Here is a 23,541-nt window from a genome sequence, read left to right as displayed (position 1 = left end):
CGAAATGAATTTGCGATCGTTAAAAATGTATGTTGTTACTCCAATAGCTTTATGAACATAAGATTAAATCAGTAGATTTCTTGCAATCCTGTCATAAAATTTTTTGAAGCAATTCTCAGATACCGTCAATTTTAAACTAAAAAAAGAACCATTAAATAAAATGAACATTCAGAATGAATTTGAGATCATTAAATACACATATTTTACCACCACAGTTCAATATTGACGTCATTGTGTCTTTTATAAGAAATGATAAAATAAGTTCATTCGGGGCAACATATCTAATTATTTTCAAAAACTGCAAAAAATTGTCAGTTTTTTAAGAATGTAGGATTGTTAAATAAAATGAACATTCAGAATGAATTTGAAATCATCATTAAATACACATGTTTTACCGTCCCACCACAACAATAATGTTATTGTGTCATTAATAAGAAATGGTAAAACCAGTTCATTCTGGGTAATCTACAGTGGCGCAAATAACATCCCCGCAATCCCAGTGGTGTTGGGGGTTTGAGGGCGCACTAGCGAGAAAAAATAACACTCAGTTAAAATCAAAATATTACATATTTATAAAAAATTTTTTGTTCATTTTATAATAAATAACCCTTAATTAAACTTCGAGTATAATTGCTATAACATAGTGAGTTATTTTCTTCTATTATTAAAAAAATAATTTCAATATGGTTAGTATGTACAGTGTTCCAATTTAGTACCTTAACTCTATATTTTCATCGAATTACTATTATTTTTTTTAATTAAAATGAAATTATTGACTATAAATACCGGAATATCTCTTCACCACAGTGTGTTTGTTTCACATTACAATAGTAATTTTTTTAAGGTAAGTCTAAGAAAGGGCACACTTATAAAACCTAAGCTCTATAAACGCTACTGGCAATCTATGAACAAATTGTTCTCGAAAATTTCACCAAATTGTCAGTTTTTAGAGAATGCAGTGTGACTAAATAAAATGAGTTTTCAGAATGAATTTGAAATCGCTAAATATGCATATTTTGCCACCAGAGTTTGACATTGTCAATTGAGCATTATGTTTTTAATAAATAAAAAAATAAAATAAAATCGGAAAATTCTGTGAAATCCATATAATAATTGTAAAATAGGTTCTTGCCATCAAGGTGAAATAATTTTTGGACAGCACATTAGGCTAATTCTCTCAATCAGCTTTGTTTACAAATTCTTCGGCTAATGTGAATAAGCCAGCACTTTATAGTACATACTGCATATGAAAGTGAGTTTTTACTAATGTTTAACTAAATAGAAATCAGACTTAGCAAAATATTATACCAGATGAGAATAAACTCTTCATTTTGTGATATGGTATTAAAATATTTATGGTCAAAACATGAATATATAACTCAGAGTTCTTCCTTAAAAATAAGTTATAAAGGTTTAAAACTCATATTAATATTGTAAAATCTTTATTTAAGAGTTTATAAAAAAGCCGATTAAAAATAAAAAGTTATTTATTATGAAGAAAAGTTTACAAAAAACTTTTACAGACAAATCCATTTGTAAAGCTAGTTTTGATACAGAAAAACAGCTTAAGAAATTATAAATTCAGAATTACAATAAAGTTTAGATATTGAAACAGTTTTTAGTGGTTCTAGATGTGTGAAAAATCATAAGTGACCTAGAGTATTCAATTTATTAGCTCATAGATTTCTGTACTTGTTATGCTATTTCACTTAGGCACAAGCGAATATTTAAAACATTTATTTAAATTTTTAAGTGTTTCAAAGGGCTAAATTTAAATATTTTAGTTATTTTTTTGTAGATGCAATTTTAGTTTACCGAAATCAGAAACAAAAACGAACTTTCTAAAAATAAACGAGCCTCCTTTTCGATGGAGAACACTTAAGACATTTAAAAAATTTTCGCTCACAAAAATAATTCAAAGATAATTAATTTTACAGGAAACATATTTCTTTAATAACTATTCATTATTTTTATAATAATAAACAAAAACTATTTGACTTATTTTCCCTTCATACTAAAGTAGGTTATTTAAAAAAAAATTTTTACCCTCTAATTCATCGAAAAAAGGTAGATTTCCTCAGAGAAAGTATACTTTCGTATCTGATTTTGTAAAAATATAGTTCAGATAAATTAAGTAGAAAAAATGTAAGTTTAATCCCTCGAAACATGTCAATCCGACTATTAGATGAAAAGCTAATTAAATTTTCCGGTTTTTATTTTGCTCGCTGTACAATATTTCTGAAATACGACAACTTTTTTTAAATTCTCCTTAATTAAATCCACGCTTACGTCATCTGTAGTACTGACAAGGGAAACTAGGGAAGTGTGACTCAGCAATTTTGAAATAAACTAGTGGAATGTATGCCTTATGAGGAATAATTTTAGGGGGCAACATTCGTTTCGGCCCATAGAAGGTTTTGTGAGAGATAAAAATAATTCAATGTATGGAAAAATCGGTATTTTATTACTTCAATGCAGACTATTAGTTGTTGTAATTGTCTCATGATCAAATTAATTTGTAATTAATTGGATAATTAATTAATTTGCTAGTTGATAAATTAAAAAATTAATTCAAAAAATTCAAGAAATTAATTCATCATTAATAAATTATTAATTAATTGTTAATTAATTATTAATTAATTGTTAATTAATTAATTGATTTGCAATTACATACTCCAATTAATTTAGAAAGTTTTTTGGAAAAAAAATTTAAAAAATTTGATGTCAATTTTTTTTTTAAATTAACCTAACAGGTTTTTCTGAAAAACTACAGATATATAAAATTTTCGAAATCAATTTTGACAATAAATATGCATTATATAGTACGTGAAAGTACCACAAAATTAATTGGAGTATGAGACAATTACAATAACTAATAGTCTGCATTAAAGTAATAAAATACCGATTTTTCTATATATTGAATTATTTTTTATCTCTCACAGAATCTTCTATGGGCCGAAATGAATGTTTCCCCCTAAAATTATTCCTCATAAGGCATACATCCCGCTAGTTTATTTCAAAATTGACGAGTCCACACTTCCCTAGTTTCCCTTGTGAGATGCATTGAAAAATACCCCCACTGGTGACGCCGTTAAAAGTTGTTTTTCCTTTATAGCTTTACGAACGCAGTGAAAGTAACTAATGTATTGGTATTTCCTCTTCCAGGTTCTTATGAACTCGCTGGTTTTGATCAAATACTTTGGCATATGAGATCTCAAAAAAATGAATTTCTTCACGATCTTGGAATTTAGGTAAAATTTTGAATTGTTGGTATTTTTTAATTCTTTATTTTCTTAGCACAATTACGATGATAAGAATTCAAGAACTGCAAGATTATGAACATAGGAGGGAATTTAAGTCTTTATTAGATTAGATAATTTTTAAAACTTTTTGGAGATTTTTTTCCCCCTCGATTTAAAACAAATTCCTTTTTGAATAGGTAATTTAATAGTGCACGTCTGCTCGCTTCTTGACTTTTTCAAAAATTCATTTTGGATGATACCAATAATAATACGAATTGATTTAATTTTCTTTTTTTTGTTTTTAAATAAATTGATAAATAGAAAAAAAAGGTCACAAGCTTTTTTTTTGAAAAAAAATTAAAAAATTAACTGACAAATAATATTAAATTAACTGTCATTTGTTTCTGTAAAATAATAAATAAATAAGTAAATTCAGTCAAGTGTAATATTGAAATTCAAACTTGTTTTTTTAATATCTACAATTCTGCAATAAATAATACATGAATAGCTTGAACAACACAGTGAAGAGTCACACTTTTTCCAAAGGTGGCATGTTTATACCAAACTGTTCGTTAGTATTGTTTTTAGATAGGTATTGTATAAGCTTTCGGAATTTCTATACGATAACAGCAGAGACAGAACTAATTGGCAGCATTGAAATTCAACAAAAATATCAACACAATTAGAAAACTTAAATCGCAATTACGTTGTCTTAAATTCCTCTTAACTAAAAAATTGAGCATGTAAATTTTTTTTAAAGAAAAAATTAAAAACTTTTGCTTTGGAAATTTCTTATTTGATATATTAATTATTATTGTTTTCGACAATGGATTCACCTTTTATTCGGAGAATAGATTAAAAAAAATTAGAAAATACTGACAATTTTAAATCTATTTTAAATATAATTTAAATCAATTTAATCGATTAATTTAATAATTTTATATTTATTTACTTAATTTTTTTTTTATGGCAATGATGTCGAAATAAGTTCATTTACTACGAAAAGAAGATGAGTTTATTTACTAAATAAATAACAGCTGTTTACTTTTCATTTTTTGATAAATAATTTATTCCTCTTCCATTTGAGTATCATGCAAAATTTGCGTTCATATATTTTCAAAGTCAAGCAGTGATACACCTTATGCGCGAAATATACTCAGTTAATGGGACTATCAGCCATCGGAACGATTTCGACCTTAGAAAAGCGGCATACGATGCGCGAGAAGCAATCTCTTCGCTGTTGCCATCGTTAAAATGCAAATGATTCCGTGTTCTAAGTGAAACGTCCCGTTTCAAATGGCTCGTCTAGAAAGAATGCCTGTGTGTCAAGGACGTATTCGATTGTTCTTGGGTCGCATGCGGAAGAAGATGCAGAAAAGGCAGACGAGAAATTCCATGCGTCGGTTGTCTTTTTTATCCATTGCCATTCGGTTCAGATGAAATTTATGTTGAAAAATGTAAATAAAATGACGCCAAGTGCAGACGATAAGCTTTGTTTTGGTAATGAAACAAAACAGAGCTGGGCGACTGCGGGACGTTTATGGGGAAATAAAATGTTGGAATTCGAATTTGTTAATCAGTTATGAATTATTACATCACTTAAATCATTAAAGCATTTCACAACTTCTGTTATCTATCAAAGTGAAATTTAAGGGAAGAAATAAATTATTTCTATATTTTAATTGCCTGAAAGAACTGATTGGAATTAATTCGAAATTACCAAAACATTAAAAAGAAAGCTAATTAGTCTTAATAACTGTTCCATAATTTAATTAACCAGTTGACGGTGATACTTATATAAGATGTTCTCAAATAATAGCAATAGAATGCTTCTAATATTATTTATTCCATTTCCTTGTTATGCATGGACCATCTTTCAACGGGTGTCTCAGCATCAAAAAAGTGAGGGAAAAAAATTCGAAAATATAAATATGAAAATAAAAATGAATCAAGCATCGCTCCACCTGGTGTCAAAAATCATTCACAAAAACATGATTTTATGCGTTATTATTTTCCTTTCATGGGAAAAAAGGGTTCATTTTCCTGAATTATGAAGGTCTGCAGAAGCATAGTTTGTTTTTAAGCAAGGTTACACTAAATGTGAAAAGTAAATCTCTAAAAATAAATAAAATTAAAACTGGCGCACTACAAATTATAGATTCATAAACTGTTGTACTTAATTACGAATAGTTTCGTTTGCCGTTTCTACTGATTTACCCATAGTGAGCTCCGCCATGGCTTAAGGCATTGAATTGTCATTGTGAGGAACTGGGGTTCGATTACAGCTTGAAGCCCTCCCAGCTTCAGATCGATTGGTACCACAAGCTTGTCCGGACAGTAAAGGCGGTCTGTGCGCAGTGTTGACTACATTGTCACAATCATACCATTGGTCACGGAATTGTGGAGCTTTAACCTTCATGACTCCCTGCCTACAGCGGGCAGTTGCGTGAATGCTTTCTTTTTTTACCCATAGTGTGATTCACTAATTAATTGATGCATCCACTGCCTGATTATCTCACTGATTAGCCTAGGGATGGCCAATCTATTGGATGAAAGTCCTACTTTCGATAGAAAAAAATTATGTGTGTCCCAGTTCCAACTTTTCCAACACACTAAAAAATATAAAGTTAATTTTTTTTTAAATTATAGACTGACCATGGATTTTCACAGGAATAGAACATTTTATTTCTATCACGTAAATTTGAGTAGAGGAAATTTAAAAGAAATGTACAATAATAAAACAAAAATATAAACATTACTTTTGTTCTTAATAGTACATTGGATGGAATAGCCGATTCACTGCTTTGTGCATTGAGTGATTCCCCTTCTCCCCCACCCCCGTGTTCTTTCCTTTTTATATTATTTTGTTGTACAATAAACATAGAATGTTATAGTAACTATGGTAGGAAGATTTACCGAGAGCAGCTTGAAATATATATTTTTTTCAGTAATTGTTTAGGTTAAGAAATCTGACACCGTTTCTTTACTTTCTTTTTTTTCTTCTTAAAAAGTAACTATCGCCAAATGACAAATATGACGTTTGAATAAATATTGCTTTTATCTTCCTCTGTTAAAAATCTGTCTGTTTTACACAGCTATTTGTATCTTATAATTTTTTATCTTTTTTTAAATGTCATTTATGATAACAAAACAACGCAAGACATCTTTTGATTAATTTAAAGGCTAAAATAATTTATATTGTATCTTGTAGAAGTTAGATAAAGCGTGATACGATAACTCAACATTTGCGCTGAAAAAATTTAGAGCATTAGTTTTTGCATATTTTAGAGCAAACATTGGAAAAATTACATTATTTTTGCAGATAACTACAACTACTTTATTACAAATATAGTTGGCAACTATTTCTTTTTAAACGTAGTGACTACAAACTATATTTCGAAATATAGTCACTACTTCTATTTTTAGGGAACTAACTTTGATGAAGAACTTGTTTAAAGTGGCTCTGAATAAAAAATTAGCTTATTTAAACTTGAGGAATTGTTAAGAAACATCTATTCATGTTTACATGAGTCAATTTGTTAAAACATTTTTCACGAATTAGTTCTTTTAATTCTTTTTTTTTCGACAGCTAATATTTAATTTAAGAAAAGCTTAAAAATTATCAAATAGTTGCAATTTTAAGTGTTTAACGTTCCTTTATTTCTTTTGAGAAATTAAGTTCATCGAAAATTAAAATGAAAATATGTTCTCAGAAGCAACGATTCGTAATTGTTTTAGAGTATTCTGAGGCAAGGATATTTATTTATTTAGAAGTTGTGAATTTTAATTTGCTCTACAATAGTCTAAAGCAGCAATTTTTATTTGTTTTGCAGCAGTTTGGAGCAGTGATTTTTGTTTATTTTACAGCAGTCTGGATCAGGGATATACATTTATTTTGGAGCAATATGGAGCATTATTTTTTTTTCCAGTAGTGTGAAGCAGCGTTTTTTATTTCTTCAGATTAGGGACATTTCTTTAAAAATTCATTCGGAGCAATCTGGAGCAGTTAATTTTTATTTGTTCCACAATAGTTTGAAGCAGCAATTTCATTTGTTCTACAGCAGTTTGGTGCAGCGGTGTTTGTTTTGTATTTATTTGGAGAAATTTGGAGCCGTGAATTTTTATTTACTCTGCTTGCTCTAATATGAAGCATCAATTTATTTTGTTGACAGAAGAGTAGCGATTTCTGTTTGTTTTTCTTTAAGATACTTTGAAACAATCTAGAAAACTGAATTTTTATTTATTCTGCAGTATTTGGGAACAGCGATTTATATTTGTTCTGAAACAATCTGATATTTTAAAACAATTTGAAGCAGGAATATTTCTTTTTGTTTTGCAATAGTCAAGAGCAGCGGTTTTTATTTTTTCAATAAAAATAAAACAGCGATTTTTTTTTTGGATTTTTGCAGCAGCATATAGCAGCTATCGTTATCTGTTTTGGAGCGATATAGTGCAGTGAATTTTTATTCACTGCACTATATCACTGCACTATTATTGTGTGGAATTTGGAGCAGCTATTTTTATTTGTTTTGGAGACATCTTGATAGATGGCTATTTTTATTTGTTTCAGTGCAATCGGGAACAGCTAATTTCATTTAGTTAGTATCAATTTGGGGAAATTTTTTTTTTTTTTTTTTTTATGCAGCAGTGGGGAGCACCGATATTTATTTGTTTTGCAATTGTTTGGAGAAGTGATATTTTTGAATTGCATTTCATTAACAGTAATTTCTAGAATTTTTTGTAAGTTAGAAGGTTACGTTTACAGTTACGAAATAGTTTGAAATAAAATTTTTCTACTTGAAATAGAAATTAAATTTTTTTTGTGCGAACACAGTATTACTCTAATAATGAAATAAAAGTCATTAACTTTTCTTATTTGCAAAAAAATTTCTTATTTGAAACAAGCTTAATACTTATATGGAAACAAAATAAATGCTTGTTTCTAAGTGTGTGCCAACCATTTTTTTTTTCTACATTGAAGAAATCAAAATAAAATATAATAAATAAAATTTAAAATTTATAAAAGTTTTGCATATATATATATATTTAGATTTATTGACGGTTTTTAAATAGCAAACAAATTTCAGAAAAAAAAAGCAAACGATCTATGAAAAGGGAAAAGTACCACAGGGAGACAAGCAAACGATTTCCTCCTCTGTTCCAAAGTTCTTCACTTAAGCAAAGGGATGTAGGGGGGGAAGGAGAAGAATGCGCCTCTGCGGCGTCTCTACGATCTTTTTTAGTTCCTCGAAACTGATAATTAATTATCTTATCATCGTGCAGTCAGTCTGTGAAAGGAAAAAAAGAGTAAAAAGGAATAAAATACGCAGGCGATTAAAATGGTTGTGAAAATCACCTGGCAAAAGAACTATCGGGTCAAGGGCTCCCTGAAAACGAACTCTCTGCTTTTGCTGGGAACAATCACTTAAGTGCGCATTATCATTGATATCGATCATAACGAACGCACAATACTGTCAATTCTTTTGTAATCTAGATTTCCAGCTCTGAAAAAATAAACGTAAAAGGCAGCGTAAGGAGCGATTATTAAATTACAATGCACCTTAATTGCTGTATAATGCATACGATCTGTATAATTAAGACATTATTTTTATTATAGGCTGCTTCGTTTGTACTAAGAAAACTTTTAATAAGATATTTAAGCTTTGTTTGTAATAAGATACTTTTTTCAATACGATATTTTTTTAATAAGATATTTTAGCTGTGTTAGTAATAATATCTGTTTTAAAACACTCGTCACATGATTTATTTTTCTACGACGGGGGGGGGGCACCCAGAGGTAAATATTTCGGACAATCGTAATTCGATTTTGATAAGATTTTTTTTTTCAAATTTTATACAGATTGCGATTCTATGTAATTTTATTTTTTTGCAAATTTCATAATTTTTTTTAAAATTTTATACAGTGCATTAAAATTTTGTAAAGAGTTGTTAGATTATTTCAATAACACAATTCTCCAATGTCTTTTAAAATTGAAGATTAACATTCTGTTTATATAATTAAAATAGCTTAATTGTGTAAAATTAAAGAAAATTTCGTTTTTCTCTTTAGAATTAAAGCAACTTTTCTAATTTACACAAAACCATACATTTCAAGATTTTAATTGCATGAGAAAAAAAAACGTCGCATCGCAATCAAATGAACACTTTAAATCCAATTTTTCATTTGCGGATGAATTAATCATCAAATTTTTGAAAAAATATTTTGCATGAAACGTAAAAAAAATCATATTGCTAATTGGCAAAAAAAAATTTTTTTTCAGTAAAATTGTTTTTAAGGATATTATAACAATTATTATATGGAAATTTTTCGTGTTGATTTGAATAAAAATTAGATTTTTATTTCCCCAATGTATGCTTTTTTTCTATTTTCATCTTTAATTCTCTTTTTACGTCACAATTTAATTTGTATAATTATTTACCTTGCAAAAAATGCAGAAAAATCTATCAGAAGATAGATAAAATATATTTTAAAGATTGCTAAGAATTACATATTTTGAGTGTATTGATACGTATAATTTTTGCCGAAAAATGCATCAAAAGGAATGTTTTATTGTCGATTATGTTGATTTATATTATTTTTTTGTGAGTGTTTTTCGCACAAATATTGGAACGAAAAAATTTAAATCGTAAATAAAATTTGATTTTTTTCCGTTAGGATAAAAAAAAAAAAAAATTTAAAAAAAAGCACGATTAAAATTTTTTGCATTTTTCAATGTTACATGCTTTTACTCAAATTTTTATGATTTAACAACAGAAATTTCTTTAAATTGTCACATATTTCAAAAGTAAAACAAATTTCATAGCAGTTATAAAAAGAAATTATGAACTTTTTTCCTTAAAGATTGGCATTAAGACTGGCCATTAAAATTGCTACACCAGGAAGGAATGCAAACAATAGAATGATATTAATTGGGTACATACATTATAGTTGGAAGAACAAGTGATTAAATTTTCAGGATATTTGGATGTTAGATCCTGTTGAATCAGTACTCAGATCAGCCTCCCCTGGCAGCAATAACAGCAGTTATTCTCCTGGGCATCGAGTCGAACAGAGATTGGATAGCATGGGCTGGTACAGCATTCCATACAGCTTCAATACATGCCACAATTCATCGAAAGTAGTGACTGACGAGTGGTGGCGTGGCAGTCGTTCTGCAACCATTGACCAGACATTTTCAATTGGTGTGAGATCAGGAGAACCTGCTGGACAGGGCAACAGGCGAACATGTTTTGGGTCAAATAAGGTCAAGACAGTGCGGGCAACATGCGGTCGTGCATTGTCCTGCTGAAATGTAGCGTTATGGAGGCCTCAAAGATAAGGCAGAGCAACTGGCCCTAACGCATCAGAAATGTAACGGCTGCTGTTCAAAGTGCCGGCAATGCGAACAAGAGGTGATCGAGACGTGAATCCAATGGCACCCCATACCATTACTCCAGGCGATGGGCCAGTATGAGGATGTCGAATGCAAGTTGCCAATGGGCGTTCTCCACAATGTCGCCAAACATGGATGCGGTCATCTACAGAACCGGGATTCGTCTGAGAAGACGACGTCATCACATTCTTGTGTGCAGGTTCGTCGTTGATCACACCATTGGAGGCTCTCCTGCCTGTCGTGCAGCGTCAAGGGTAGCCGAAGCAATAATCGCCGTGCTGACAGTCCATGCTGCTGCAAACGTCGTCGAACTGTTCGTGCAGACACTTGTTGTCTTGCAAATGACCCCATTTGTTGACTCAGGGTTCGTGACGTAACTGTACGATTCATTATGGCCATGTGGATAACATATCTGTCTTCTCGGCTGTTACTAATCGGGGGCAGCTGAGATCCTGCAAGGGGTTCTATAAGACCATCAGGAAACCATCGATTCCATATTCTGCTAACAGTCATGAGATCTCGACCAACGCAATAATTCGGTATGATAAACCGCAATTCCGGTAAGCCACAATTCGACCTCGATCAAACTCAGACTCGTGCTGGTAGGCATTTCTCCTTCTTATACGAGGCTTAACAAAAACTTTTTTTCCCAAGAACAACACTCAAATTTAATTTCAGTATGAGAAACTTATTGTCAAATCTCTTCGTTTATACACATTGTAGGTGCCGTCTGGTTTGCATGAATGCGCTTATAAGCAAATCATTTGCATACCGCAGCATGCTTTATCCATCCTGCAAATTTCACGCTCGTGGTGTGCCGCCTTCCTGGTGTAGCAAGTTTAGTGACAATAGTGTATAAAGTAGCTAATTAAGGAAATTTTCTGTGATATTAAATGTGAGTATAGTTGATGACGTAAGCAATCTCCACTCTCAAAATAATTACTAACGCAGGGCCTTAGTACTTCTTAAAATCGTTCACGAGTCCATGACAATTTTATTTAAATAATACGCTAGTTCAAAGGTGAGAAACATGCAGCCACCGTGAGTTTCTAAGTGTGGCCTCTAGCTCATATCTTAATTAATATTGAATTATATAGAATACAATAATTTGAAAACTAATAGACTGCAAATAACGTTCTGGTCCATCTGGAATAATAAGTCCGCGACAACAAGATTAGGCAACATGTATACGAATAATTTAGTTTCTACTGCACAATAAATACTTTAAAAAAAAAACTTTTTTTTTAAAAAAATTGTTGACATATTGAATGAAATTTTTTATTAAAAAAGTATTATTATTAACAATTTATAAAATATTCGAACAATTAATAAAAATTCTACGTGCAAAGGAAACTATCCATTCATATGCTTGACATTGGGTTTTTAAGTAAATTCTACAGTAAGTCCTAAAAATGTAAAAATGTGAAATTTTTAAAATATGTATGGCAGGGCAGTACACGAATTGTAAATGTAGAGCTTTCTAGCGTTCTAAAGAGAAGGTAAAATACCTTATAAAAATTATATTTTAATCTAACATTTTGCTTCAATAATGTTCTAAAGAAGCTTAGTGTATTATTTTATATTAAAAAAAAAGTTTTGCTTGTTTAAAAAAATATTTGAAAAATATTTGAGTGAACAGCAAAATGTTTATAATTAATGTTAAAAAAATAATTTAATTAATCTAAGCTTTTTCTTTGATAGCTTAAATAATTGTTGATTAGGAAATAAAATAAAATTTTTGAAACCTAATCAAGAATTTTGAAACGCGTTTCAAGAAACGATTTGTTATCGAGCGTTATGATAAAATAAGAGAGAAGAAATAATCGAACTGGTTTGAGAACTTGCTATTAAAAATGAAGCTTTATAAATCATTTTCCAGTATTTGTTTTTTAAATTAGTTTTTAAGGTCATAAGAAACATGTGCATATAGTGGTAAGGGGGAAACTTTCATTATATCATCCTAAGAGCCAATGTCCAATATATTGGACAACATTTGGCACAATTTAATCACAGAAAGAAAAAGCCTAACCCTGTTTTTCGAATGTCGCCAAGGAAAATATAAAAGCCATAGTTTAAGTGTCTTACCCTTGAAGCAATGCGATGATCTTAAACTATATAATCCTGCTGTAAGGATTTATCTGGGCTTTAGTACAGACAAATAATGTAAATATTTTATAAGTTATTTTATTTTATTTTATAACCGTCGTTGAACAGCTGACCCAATTTCATGGGTTTACGACTACTTACGTTCAACTCCGTAGCCTTGTAATTTTGAACCAATCCAGAAGACAAGGAAACTCCTGGATCAGTACCCCCAGAGGTATTGATCTGTTGTGGGAACATGGAGGACTTTGAGACTCGACAGATTTAACGTGCATCAGTCACCATTTACTACACGGGGAGTCTTCGGCCGGCGAGGATCGAACCCACGACCTCTTTTTAAAAGTTATTAAACTTTTTCTAAAAATCACCAATTTGGCGATATATTTCTCCATCTAGATGAAAATTATAAAAATCTTTACCTTATTCTCAGTTTTTGCAAATTTTTATGAGCTGAAGTAATGCAGCATTGGAGTAAGTTTGAAAATATTAAAAAATTGGACCACAAGCAATTTCATTTTCACAAAACTGTGGCTTTTCCCCATATTGACGTGTTGCGCCATTTTTAAAATAACCGTAAGACTGCGCTGGCTTTTGATTGGGGTAAACTTGACCTTACAGTCATGAGGAGTAACTGTTGCAAACTCACATCAGTTATAAAAATAGCACATTATTTGCAAAAAAAGGATAATTTCATATTACAGCGGAGTCTTCGAAAAACAGCCTGTTAAAGATTTTTAAATTTTTTTTATGTTTGTAAGCCAAATGATTGCTGTATAAACATTTAATTGGATTTACTTCCGTTGGTTTGAGATTTTTTGCCACATTGAAAAAATTTAATAAAGATTAGAAATTCAATTCAACTAAGCTTTTGGACTGTTTTATTGCATATAAAATATTATTATTTTGTTTCATGCCCAAAATGTTAAGACATACTCTGTAAAATTATCCTAAAATATACGGAAAGTGCTACAAATTTGATCTGATTTCATCATTTTTGCATAATAACTAAAGAAATAACTAAATTTAATTAAATTTTAATAATTGAATTTGTTTAAATATTTTATTGCTTACTTTCTCGGAAGCTTCATATTTGAACGTAAAAATAGCATTTTATGCGAGTATTTAAAGCTTTTGTCATATAAAGATACAAAAATTAAAATTTATAATTTTCATCTAATAATAATAATTAAAAATAACTAAATATAAGTCTTAAATCAATTTAAAATGTATCATTTTTGAATGTGACAGTTAAAAAATAACTATAGATACGTAAATTTAACATATTGAATTTTTCTAAAATTATTTTATCGCATTTATGAGTTCTTTGAAACTTCATATTTCTACGAGTGAAAATTCGCTTTTTAGGCCATTATTTAAAAATCAGGTTGCAGGAGGTTATGAAATTTAAAATGTAATACTTTTTGTTTCATAATTAAAAAAAAATAATAAAATTTAATTAATTAAATTTAAAAAAATATTTTATCGCATTTTTGAGTTTATTTTTGAAGTTTCGTAGTTCTATGTGAAAATTGCTTTTTAGGTCATTATTAAAAGCTCGGATCAGACGGACACAAACATTAAAATGCAACATTTTTATTTAATAATTAAAAATAACTTTAACAAAATTTAATTAATTAAATTTTTTTTTTAGTTTACTTTATTTAAAGCTTCATATTTTTACATAAAAACCACATTTTAAACCAGTATTTAAAGCCACAAAACTAAAAATGTATCATTTCTTATGTTATAGTTAAAAAATAACTGAATTTAATTAAATTAAATTAATTGTTTTTTGGCCTTAAAAACAATATATCCCATTTGTTAATTTCTTTGAAGCGTCATAGTTCTATATGAAAATCACATTTTATGCCAGTATTTGAAGCTCTTGTCCCGGGAGGATGCAAAAGTTAAAATTCATAATTTTCAATTTAATTATTAAAATTAACTTTAATTAGATGTAAAATTAATTGAATTTTCTTAAAGAAGTATTTCATCGCATTTATGTTATTATTTTTTTCGAAGTCATATATTTCTAAGTAAAAATCGCATTTTATGTCCTAATTTAAAACTTGGGTCTCTTGAAATTATAACCCAAACTGATAAACTCAGTATCATACTAGAATACGAGATTTGGAGTGTTTCGTCATGTGTAAACAAATCAGAGAAGGTTTCATTCACTTCTTTCTGACCTTCTATTTTTGCGTCTTAAAACTATCAAAGAGACGTTTCCTTTTTTTTCTTCTTCTATTTTTACTTAAAACTTTATTACTATGTTGTTTAAAAAGAAAAGAAAAGTCCGTTGGAACTCGAACTGCGTCTTAGCTGTGATATTTGCGCACTTAGAAGAAAATTTGGCAACCGACTTTGCCTCATCTTTTTCCCAGGTGATGCAAGTCAGTCATTTAATTTCATTGTTAAAAAAAAATCGTTTGGTGATTGTGAAAAAGATTTCATTTAATTATCGTTTTGTGCTCAAGCTTAAAGAGATCCAAACTTAATAGTTTGAAACTAAATACTTGAAACTAAAATACTCTCAATATCTTCAAAGTGGAAGAGACGTTTAAAAAATTTCGAGATATCGAATTTTCGAGATAACAAGTTCAGGGCTAAATATGCTCTATAAAGTGGAAAAATTGATTCTAAAATAGTTCTCTAAAAAGTAGAATCATGAAACATAAGAATAATTACTAATAATTATGTAATTAACTTCGATATCTCGAAAACATACATTGCTTAATAGTAGTTATTCTTATGTTTTATGACTCTACTTTTTAGAGTAATATTTTAGAAAATATTTTTCCACTTTTTAGAACATATTTAGTTCTGAACTTGTTATCTCGAAAACTCGCTATCACGAAATTTTTTTGGCATCTCTTCAATTTTGAGATATCGAGAATATACTGCACAGCAATGGTAATATTTTAAAAGTAAGACAAAAATAATTATGCTTTAAGTAGAAAAGAATTGGCTTATAATAAAAGTACATAGTGATTTTTCCGAAAAAATTAATTTTCTATTTCGAAAAATAATTCGACATAACGAGGTTATGAGAAGTTCTTCGACATAAAAATGCAAATTAACATTAGGTGGGTATGTAACGCTAAGGGGACAAATATTTTTTTTGACATAACAAGATTTTCGAGATATAGAAAGTATACTGTATTTTGAAGATAAAATTATTTTAGAAAACCTTCACTCTTTTTCTCAATTTTCCTTTTATGTTTAGTTCAATTTTTTTATTTGAACATTTACTAATGATTAAGAAATTTAATATTTGAAACTAATTTATTCAAAGACACTATTAATGATGACCAAAATGAGATGGTTGTCGCTACCTCACCATGTAATGATGTATGGTAATGGATTTTTAGTTTTGAATAAATTGTATTTTATTTTTGCATCCGTATTATTCCATATTTCGAACGTTGCAGTTTTTCATCAAGTTAAAATTTAAAACACTGGATTTTAAGTAAAAAAAATATTTATAACAATACAACTTTAATTGTACAATTGTTAAACTATTTTGTGTCCAGCAGAACTGAATTGTAATTTTTGTTCAGATTTTGTATCGAAAAAATAAAGAATAAGTTGAGTATGTTGAGATTTGTTTTATTTATTTTTTGTATTTATTCATTTTTTTTTCATTCAGTTTTTAAGTCAAATCGCAAATTATGTATTTTGTTTTGTATTAAAAAAACCTTATTTTCCTTCACTTTTTTTTTATTTTAAAAAAAAGGTATTGTTTTGATACAGGCATTAAAAACGCCGATATACTTTTTTTGTTGAAAAGCAAGTTCTTATTGATTTTTCAATACATTTCATGAAAATATAAATTTTAATAACAAATAATTGACATGTTTAAAATTTAAACTAAAATTAAAAATAAATATTACACACCAAAAGCAAAGAAAATTTTTTGGGAAATTTTAAATGGCACTGTGTGAATCACATTTGAAAGAAGTTGGTGTTTTGAAAAGTTGAACAACAAGAAAAACAATGTATTCTAACCGCAAATAGTATATTTTGTTTCATAAAAAAAGATTTTTTTTCATTTATTAGTAATAATTTTTTTGATACTAACACTAAAACCACGGATTAAAATTTATTTTTATTGACAAAAATATTAATAATTATTATCTAAATAAATATAATACATTAATAGCTATAATAGCTAGCTAAAATAAATATTATACATTTAAAGCAAAATATATATATGACGTGACGTTTTTATTTACACACTAAGGCCATTGTGTGAATCAGATTTGAAAAAGTTAGTGATTTGAAAAGTGAAAGAAAAACCAATTTAATTCATTCGTAAATTCTTTTTCTCGCCAGCATCCGGGTATTTGCTAACCTCAACACAATTCTGTGAATATATATTTCACAGAAATATTAGAGATTTTAAACAATCAATTAAATTATCCGTTTGGCATTATTATTTCTGTAATTTTCAGCGAATTTCGATTTCTCATTCATTATAATATGAATAATCAACTCTGACCTTTCAGCTATTAAAATTTAAAAGTAAATAAATAAATAAAACTCTTGGCGCCACTATGTCCGGGTTTACCGCCAAACAATAAGATATGTCGTTTCTAAGTTTTACAAGCCACAATAAACTGACAAAGGAATGCAGTTAATGAAAGATTCAAATTATTGCGCCATAAGGCCAGTTGTTCGAATTCAGGCGTTGAGAATAAAGAATAATTATTATTCTTTGAAATTGCTTACTGGAAATTCATCAGCAAGTGGAAATTACTATAATGTTTTCGCGTGAACTTGAGTAGTTAAAGTTGAAGTGTAGGAATAAAAAAAAACTATTGCAGTAACATTTTGCAATTAAGAATCTTAAGCATGACTGGAATTCGAAGGTCTGGCCGCAAATGCTGGAAGTGAGATAGAATAAAAAAAATGTAAACAAACATAAAAAGAATGCGCTTTCAACGAACTGTTTCGTTTTTGTTACGCCTCATTGCGCCTCAGTCAAAACTTTATCAGCATGATGCTTTATGTTCTTGTTACGAAAAAAAAAATTCCCTAATAGGGAAAAAAGTTTTCAGTATAATTGCTGTTTTATTGTTTTAAGACAAGGTATGGGAAATAAGTAGTGCTTATCGGAGCTGCGGAGTCGGAGTTGAAAAAATTCATTAATTGATCGAAAAAAATCTTTGATTGATTTATAATTAATTGACCTGAGTCAATTATTAAAAATTAATTAATTAATCAGGGTCAATTAATTAAAAATTCATTAATTGACTCGTGTTAGTTAAAAGTTGTTAGGTTCTTTAAATAAAAGATGAGTATTTTTGATCTTACGGAAATTATTTAGAAAAAATATTTATAATTATGTGAGCGAAAATATTACTCAAATGAGTATTATGGCAGTCGTTAAAACTACAACGTATCACAAATTCAATTTACCACATTTTTATATTATTACCGTCGTAGAACAGCTAACCCAATTTTGAGTTTACGGCTACCAATGCTCAACATCGTAGCCTTGTAATTTTGAACCAAATCCAGAAGACAAGGGAACTCCAGGATAAAGTATTGGGAGAAATTTTACTTTCGTGGAGTACTTTTCGATGGAACTAATCCGAATTTACGTTACATGAAAAGGAAAACCACGAAAACCTCCCATGGTTAACCTGACGAAAAGGGGACTCTAAAGCATGATACCACTGAGGATATTTTCCGTTAGCACTGTGAATGGTGCAAGACGGGTGCGGAATTCGAATCGACCAGTCATCACTGGGATTCGAAACCGGTTCACCTCATTGGAAGGCTAACGCTCTATCCCCTGAGCCACCTCCGCTCATTTACCACATTTGACCGTTTTTTAGATAATAATTGAATTATTATATTAATAAAAAATATTTCCAAAAACAAACGCATTTAGCTTTTGACAAAAGAAGTCATATATTATTGAAATTAAAAAGTAATTACATAGTTCGCAATTTAAATTATTTTCGCAATAGAAAGTAAATTCCTTGCGACTAGAGCGTAAAATAATAATTCTTTATAGTACGTAAATATTACATCAAATAAGTAGTAGAATAAATATTCAAACTAAATTGCAATAATATATTTCTCAATTTATTTCATTTTCATAATATAACGCATATTCCATAGAATAACTATCCCGTATTTACTTAAAATAACTAGTTCATTACAAATTTGTTACTACTTTATTAGTTATTTAGGCTGCGTTGCAGTCTGTTATGAAATATTATTCATATTAAATGGTATTTACATATTTCGCAATTTAAATTATTTAAGCAATAATAGGTGAATTACGTACTTAGTAAGCAAAATAATAATTGCAAATAATTCTTAAACACTGCGTAAAATAATTAATAAGACAATATTCAAAATAAAATGCAATTAAATGTTTCCCAATTTAAATTATTTACATAATAGTATTTATATTCCCAGAGATGCCAATTGCTTCGGACGCGCCAAAATAATTAAAAAAAACAGTAATTAACTACTAACAAAATTTTGCAATTATTTGACTATTTTTGCTTGCTTTTTGAAGAGTACAGCACGTTATGAGTGCTTAAAAGTGGTGAATTAATTATATAAGCCTACGAATTATTTGGAAATAGTGGTGGATAAAAATCTTCTAAATTGAATTTATTAAACCAAGAATCACAATTGATAAACTACCACTTTAAAATATATATTTGTTGTCCGGAGCAAGTTGGCATCTCTGTATTCCATACGTTTAATGCATAAAATAATAGTCCCGTACATACTTTAAATAATTTATCCGTAATTATTTTATGCACCAATTACGATTTTATTAGTGGATCGTGATAAGTTATTTAGAGTATGTTTTGCCTGTTGCCTGCTACATATTATTCAAAAGTTAGTATAAATTACCAAATTAAATAATTTAAATTGTCACATTTATCAAAATAAGGTGTAACATTTATCAAAATACCGTGTCACATTTAATCAAAATGATTGGAAATATGTTAGATATGTGGAAGTGTTATATGTGACAGTCTTTCTTTTTTTGTGACATATGTGACAGTCAGTCGTTTTTTTTTCCAGACCTATAACTAGTTGGTTTTGTTAGTTTCTTGAATTTATATTACTTTAAGTTATAATCCAAATCGAACCTTTTTAATTTTTCATATATACGAATTTATTTTACTATCATAAACTTCTTATTCATATGCAAGTTACAGGATATTCTAATTCATATAAGAATCACACATTTGTAATCAATCGCAAGAATAGAGGATTTCATTAATTTGAAAGAAAACGATTTATTAGAGCAGGCGATACTTAGGTAACCTGCATATTTTTCAAAAGCGGCTGGCAACACTTACGTAAGTGCGTTATATAAGCAAGCGTCAAGAACTTACGAAGCGAAGAATAATGCCAGTTTTTATTGTTCTATTTCTCAATGGCACAACGTATCCCAATTATTTCGCGAATCTTAGGTGATGCAAACGATGTAGGGATTTTTGATAAGGAATATGAAGTTGCGTCTCGGGAATTCGATAGTCATGGAAGGCCGATGAACAACCTGTTCACCCCATTACTTGCTGTAGATCACAGGTAATTGCTAGGAATTCCTGCTCATTCTTCGCAGGTAGCTGCAAGGAAATATTCGAAATGCCTAACGATTATTTCCGAGGTTGAAGAAATTGTTAAGTTCCGAAAGATAAAGCAATGGCGTTGACATGGTATCTCAATTATACTAGAATGTTAATGAAAAGTTCCTGATGAATATTTCACTATTGGATTCACGAAAACTGAATCAAAAAGAGACATCTTTCCTCTTAAAGCCATTTCTTTTGTATTTTCAATTGTGAAATTCATTAATGCAGATGCAAATCTGGAACGTATCATAACGTATCATCTGGAATGAATCATAATTTTTACGAATTAATTTTAAATAACTTTGAACTTAAAAATGGCGAGAACTCTTTCTTTAGAGGAAATTGACTCTAACTGAAGCGTTTGCATATTTCCTGGAATATTGTTTCATATTTAATGTAGAACCTTATTTTTATCATTAATCGGAACAAAATTACTCGGCACATTAACTTTATTCATTCGAATTTAAAATCAAACGATTATTGGAGCAGACGATACTTAAATAATCTATATAGGTTTCTAAAGAGAATGGCAACACTTACATAGGCACATTATGTAAACAAACATTAAGAACTTTCGAAAGGTAGGACAATGCCAGTTTTTAGCATCACACTAAGGGTGAAAAGAGTTAATTTTTCAAAGTATCGTATTAATTCGTCAGCAATAAAAAGATTTTTTTTTCATTCAGTTGAGAAATTTTTGCGTTAATACGAAATAGTATATCTCAATCTGAAAAGTTTTCTGGAGAAGTTTCATGGAACTAAAGTAACTGGAGCGTTACTTTAGTTTTAACAAAAGTTTGTGTTATTAACAAATGATTTGCAATTTTTTTGTGTGTTGATATTAAATCCTGTAAAATCAAATGAAAAATTACTTAAAAAATAACTTCAACTTCAATGGCATCCTTTTTCACCTCCCAAAATAAAATCTAAAATTAAGTTAGATTTCTATTAAAAAATTTATTACAATTATTGTTACGAATTAATTCTTTTTGGCGGCGTCAATTCGTCGCCAATCAAATTATATTTTTTTTCTCAGTTGTTCTCGATGCACTCATGCCTGAAGGAGCATTTCTTGAAAGCTCCTATTTCTTATATTTTTTTGTTTGTTTCAGTCTAATTATTATTTGTTTCATTGTTAAGTTTATTAATAAATATAGAAGCACATATTAATTGTTTTCTTACTGACCAGGGCATCAAATGGTAGAGATATACGCATATCCCGAAACTCGAAATAGATTTTCTATCAATTATATTTATTAGTTTTGAATATTTTTTAAATAAATATAACTGAATAAATAAATTACGTAATTCGTTCGGATTTTTCAAAAATTACTTTCGAGTCTGATTTGAATTAAAATTTATTCCTATTTTTATTATTAAAAATTTCACTGTGAAGAACAAAGGTGATAGGCAAACAAATTCAATAATAAAGTTTTAAATCAATTGTGCCTTTGCATTTGGGGGAAAAAAATTAAGAATATTTTGCTAGAAATAACACTTTTATATTAAAAACTATTTAAAATAGGCATATAGTTTTTGTTTAAGAAATAATTCCCTCCTTCTCCCTCCCGCAGTGAAATTGTCTCGTTTCCGGGCATGCATTGGAGAAGTTTTCGTCCGGCATCCAATACTTCTGCACCGCACTTCTTGAAAATGAAAAAGGAATGGATGAAAATGAAAAAGGAATGGATGAAAATGAAAAAGGAATGAAGGCAAATGGAAAAGGAATGACTGAAATGGAACGAATATGAGGATAGGTACGAATATGAATATTCAAGCTAATGATTAACATATACTATAATAAAGAATATTTAAGTGTCAAGAATATTGAAAAATAGACTGCGTCAAATTTAAGCAAAAAACAAATTGTTTTTGAGAAGAAAAAAAATATGGAGGATGGGTCATTAATGACTTAAAGGAAAGGTTCTATAACTGTAATCTGTGATTTTCTGTTTTTTCATTTGGCTCTGGTATGTTCAAAGCGATTTTGACATACACTATAAAACACTGAAGCATTCTATTCAGTTTTGCCCAACATAATTATATAAAAACAACTGTTACTTGGGAATTGTAGCAAATAAAAGAAGTTGAATTATTCAGCGGATGAAACAAACAATGACAACTTGGAATAAACAAACAATCCAGTCAGAAATGTAACATGCATGCGTGTTGCATTTAAGCCAATAAAAAAGTTGATATAATGCTTGCTCGTCTGTTACGCTTCAGTTAATGAGAAATATTGTCGTCAAAAAAAGTTTGAAAATGCTGACTTTGGAACAAATATTTATTGTTTCTTAAGAAACGAATTATTTTAAAACTGTTACAATAACATCTATTAACTGCTGCAATTCACATCTTCCATTTGCCTTAACTGAAGAGAAAAAGTACTGATTTCTTACAGTGAAAATGTTACACAGCAAGGCTAGAAGAATTATATCTTTTCTTACTAACCTGAATTTTTTATGTGCCGGGAAGCAAAAAAATTCTTATTAAAAAAAGTGGTCATTTTTTTTCACTAAATAAGTAATTTCTTCTGTTAGCTACTACTTGATTTTTGAATAGAATAAAAAGTATTTGCTTGATATGAAAACAGTCCTGTTTCAGATACGAAGATTTCTAAAAGAATTCGTGTGATGTATATGTCACACTAGGTCAACAGAGGTGATGTAAAAATTTATAATAATAAAGAAAAAAAATAGCAAATCATTAGAAATTTTAAATTCTATAGAAACTTTGCTAGCACACTGTAAAAAGTTCCGGATCAAATTACTGTATAAAGTACCAGCCTTTAGAGTGCCTCATCCGTAAAATTCATTTTACCGTAAAATCTATTTTTATTGTAAAATCCATTTTTGACCTAAAAGATTATAAAGTTTTACATTAGTTTTTATTTAACTAGAGTGATTTAGCGATTTTACGCAAATTATTACTGTAAAAAATACGGTACATCATTTTTGTTCCGTATCATGCTCCCTTTACGAGAAAAAGTACCGGCACACTGAGTGCTGGTACTTTTCACCGGAATTTTTTTTACACTGTATGAAAACTATTAATTTTGCAGATTTTAGTTTCCATCTCAAAACTCGGATTGAATGCTTATTTTAAATAAAATTAGACTAATTAAAATAAAATAAAATTTATTTTATTAGATAATTTTAATTATATTAATTATTTTAATTAGATTAT

The 23,541-nt window shown here is 29.0% G+C and overlaps 1 protein-coding gene across 1 annotated transcript in view; it reads left to right on the top strand.

The window, feature by feature from the left end:
• Positions 1 to 3,159: 3,159 nt before the first annotated feature.
• The window catches only part of LOC107449738 (mitochondrial import inner membrane translocase subunit TIM44), a gene marked incomplete at its 3' end in the record, with an annotated part of 316,808 nt that continues 296,426 nt past the window's right edge, over positions 3,160 to 23,541 (top strand). The window contains 1 exon segment of the mRNA XM_071183118.1: positions 3,160 to 3,251.

Source organism: Parasteatoda tepidariorum, chromosome 7, assembly GCF_043381705.1.
Source record: "Parasteatoda tepidariorum isolate YZ-2023 chromosome 7, CAS_Ptep_4.0, whole genome shotgun sequence".
Lineage (NCBI taxonomy): Eukaryota > Metazoa > Arthropoda > Arachnida > Araneae > Theridiidae > Parasteatoda > Parasteatoda tepidariorum.
This window is presented reverse-complemented; position numbering and strand designations above follow the sequence as displayed.